Source organism: Armigeres subalbatus, chromosome 3, assembly GCF_024139115.2.
Source record: "Armigeres subalbatus isolate Guangzhou_Male chromosome 3, GZ_Asu_2, whole genome shotgun sequence".
Taxonomy (NCBI): domain Eukaryota; kingdom Metazoa; phylum Arthropoda; class Insecta; order Diptera; family Culicidae; genus Armigeres; species Armigeres subalbatus.
In genome coordinates, this window is record NC_085141.1 from 309,467,577 (window position 1) to 309,471,512 (window position 3,936).

The window sequence follows — 3,936 nt, forward strand, 5'->3', positions numbered from 1 at the left end:
ATACATCTTCGCAATCGACTGTATGCGTCCGAAAAGAGCAGCGTTCAAAGATACGTTCAAGAGTGTCTTATTGGACATCATCAGCCCAATATCCTTTGGTAATATTAGAGGTTCTTGAACCTCCAAGATCTCAATGTGATTTCCAAGGGAGCTTTTGTTCTAAAATAGTAAAACAATGGCTGTATTTTTTTAAAGTAATATCGCGAACGGCAATTCCGATTGAAAGCGTTTTGGTAAATATTTTTTCTATCTTCGAAATCAAACTTATGTTCTGTATATATCTTCTTAAGAAGTATAAGGCAATGGTGGATGTGAATCCTTTTAAACAAAAATAATGCGTTTGCCCGGAATGAGGCAATGGTGAATGTGATTCCTTCTTTAAAAAGAATGCATTTGCTCGCAAAAATGCAATGTGTTCCAAAAAATGCAATGTGTTAAGTAGGTGGTTCCCCAGATAATTAATGTTTATTATTCTTTCTTTAATAATGTATTTGCCCAAAATAAGATAATGGGGGATGTGATCCATTCTTTCAAAGATGTAATTTTCACGAAGTAAGGCAATGGTAGATGTGGTCCCTTCTTCAGAAATAGGCGTAAGCTCGAAACAATGCAAAGATGAATGAATTGAGAATGAGAATGAGAATTTTGATGCAGGCGAATTTGTGCCAGAACAAGGAAAAAATGTATAAGATCCCTGCCTAACCAATATGTATTGAATGCATACTATTTTACCGAAAAAATATTTTGCCGAAATCATTTTCTCATAACAGTATTAGGCGGAATGTAACTTTCGCGGTAAGCCATTTGATGGATTATACCTTTTTCAGAATGACCTTTGGTGGAACGCCGTTTTTTCAAAATGTTCTATTAAGCAAATTGGCATTTTATTAGAAAAATGTGGTGTAGCATAGTAGAAGTTTTGAAACAAAAAATTACTCTATATTGATCCTTTATTATACCTAGCAAGCGCGCTCCTTTAGTGAACGAATTATTTACTCTTCTTGCCTTATTGAGGACAGACGCTTCATACCAGATAGACGAGTTTATATAAAGAAGGCATTATCTCCTCCATTCGCATTACACCGGGCAGACGCGATAATCTAAAGAAGGCATTGTCTCATACTTTCACTTTATCCCAGACAAACGAGTTCATTTAAAGAAGGGACTATCTATCCTTTTTGCCTTATACCGGGCTAACGTATTGATATGAGGAAGGCATTATCACTTCCTTTCCCCTAATACCGGGCGATGGTATCATCTAAAGAAGTCATTATCTCCTCCCGTCGTCTTATACCGGGCAGACCCGTTCATTTTAAGAAGACATCATCTTTTGTAAGCCCCTGGCTGCTCAATGGGATTTTAAGTTTAGGAAACACTGCCGAGCACGGGGTCGCTTATTACTCGTTGCACTGTCAGAGATTCTTACAACACCTTCGGCACTCACCTGATCAGAAGCTGGATTCTGGACGTCGATTGTCAAACCCAGTACTCATAACAAGGAGAATAAATCAAGGTGAAAAGGTTCTCTTATAGCGGACCAGCCAGACCAAAACTGGGAACCTCAATTCAGGCAACACGAAAATCGTAAACTAATCAAAAGAGCATATAATGTTTGGGAGTGAGTCTTAAATGAAGCCAACTACCATTTTAAGCTTACATTCTAAATTTATTCACCCTCGCAGGGGCATAAATGGTAATAAAGAGGTTTTTTTTGACATTGGTGTACTTGCGGTTCAGATGACTACGTTGGCTAGCTTGGTGGTGTGACCGGCCGGGCGCCGGGATAACAGGACGAAACTGCGGTTCGTCTCGGTGATTGGTGATGGTAGGCGATGGTGAGCGGTGGTGTCAGGCAACTATGCTGAATGCCGATCACTGACAGGTCGTCAACGATGTGGGTTGGCCACGGATGGATTTTCCGGATGAGTCGGCTGGCTTTCTAAGCGGATTGGCCGAACTGATGACGCGATTTGGCCCCGATCGAGCATCAAACTGGGATGGCCGGATTGAGGGCTCTCGAGACGGATTGGCCGGAAGATGAAGCGGGTTGGCCAGACTGGAGACTCTCGAGACGGATTGGCCAGACGACGAAGCAGGTTGGCCGAACTGAAGGCTCTCGCGACGGATTGGCCAGACGAGGAAGCGGATTGGCCGGATGATGAAGCGGGTTGGCCGAACTGAGGTCTCTCGAGACGGATTGGCCACCAAACAGCAAGAACCGCCTGATTTCCTAATTGAGGCCACGTGGTAGTTTGAGCTTGATCCCAAGATGGCGTCGGGAGAATTTCGGTGCTTCAGTGGCTCACTTCTGACCAGCGGGTAATCGATGGCCTAGGGCTGGTCTCTAACCTCGGAACTCCTGCTGACCCTTACCGGAAATCCTAAATGGACTCCACACGTCCAAAAGACAAAAGAAAAGGCCCAGTTCTGGACCTTCACATGGGAAATTAGAACCACAAATACTCCATTTTGCACCACCTTACACACCGCACAAATACACCATAACCTCAACCTCTATTTATAGTTATTCATTTACCTTTTCTTTTCTTTTTTGTTTTCTTAACTTATTTTTTCTTCAAAAGCACTCTTTTTCCTCATAAAAGCTAAGAAATAACTGTAGGATAGACACGTTATTAACATTATTTATACAATGTTTTTAATCACTAACCGTACTACTACCACTTAAGTTGATATTTTAGCTCGTTCGTGTCTTTTAATATAATTTTTTCTACAGTTTTTTACTAAAAAAAGAAACACAAAAAACATTATATACTTTTAACACTATTTTTTTAACACGTTTTAATAATTACTTTTTTTTTATTTGCCGCGTCGCGCACTTTTGATCTCACTAGTCAAAAACAGATAAAGAACCCGTGCGAGATCTTTCCCCCGTTTTTATAAGGTATAGGTAGAAAAAAAATTCAATACAAACCCGAAGTTTAACGAATGTAACCCTTCGGCTCAAAATCTGGCTACCCTTCCAAGCGTACCCCAAATTTGAGTCGGCGGGTTACGTACGACCTTAACCCGAACCGCTGTCAATGAGTGTGAGTGCGAGTGCCTATGACGAATGCAACTGTCTTAAACGGGTGGCTCTGCGCATTTTTCCTGACAGCTAAGGATTCAGCCACCAGTGAGGCTGTCAGTTACATTTATTAGGGTGGGTCTAGGAATTATAGGTTCTCACTGGCAGGGGTGACTTTTAGGCAGGGAACTTGTGGAGGAGCCAACAAGCTTAAAAGTTGGAACTAACGGTCACACTTTTCCCATTTGGTTACAAACGGGCAGATGCCTTCATCATACCGAACAAGTTATACATTTAAAGAAAGCAATATCTCCTCACTTCGCACTGGCCTGTTTTTCAACATAGTGTTCTACTAGCATTTCCACAGTTATTGAAAGCATTCCCGTGCCTGCCAGTTGCATGAATGTCTTGTGTGGCAAGTACAATGGATACACTGTGCTCAAGGAGCCAAAAATGCTTCCCACCCGGAAGCATCCTAAGCCGAACCGAGAATCGAACTCGCAACATCCGGATCGGCAATTCAACGTTTTTTTTGCATGGATATCTGGATACTCATCGCTTTGTTCCGCGCTCAAAAAGAAGAGAGAAGCATTCGGGGAAATGTTACATTCGGGAAATTGTTTCATTCGAGGAAATGTTACATTCGGGGAATTGTTATTCGGGGAAATTGCATTCGGGGAAATTGCATTCGGGGAAATTGCATTCGGGGAATTGTCGTACAATCTCATGCGAGTTATCTAAATGAAATTAGCTGTCGATGAATAGCGCAAGAATGCGGAAAAGAAGTATTTCAGAAAATCCGGAAGCGTGTCGATGAAAATCCGTAGGCGTTAGGGTGACATACCTCAACATTCACTGATGGCTTATGATTCAAATTCCCACCAGTAGTGTATATCAAACTGGATGAAAAT

The 3,936-nt window shown here is 41.8% G+C and overlaps 1 long non-coding RNA gene across 1 annotated transcript; it reads right to left on the reverse strand.

Annotated features, from left to right (window-relative positions):
* Nucleotides 1–1,651: 1,651 nt before the first annotated feature.
* On the reverse strand, nucleotides 1,652–3,032 carry LOC134220719 (uncharacterized). Its single transcript, XR_009982021.1, has 3 exons — nucleotides 2,669–3,032; nucleotides 2,537–2,614; nucleotides 1,652–2,433 (listed from the first exon to the last, which is right to left on the reverse strand). It is a non-coding gene; the product is annotated as an uncharacterized LOC134220719 (long non-coding RNA).
* Nucleotides 3,033–3,936: the final 904 nt, after the last annotated feature.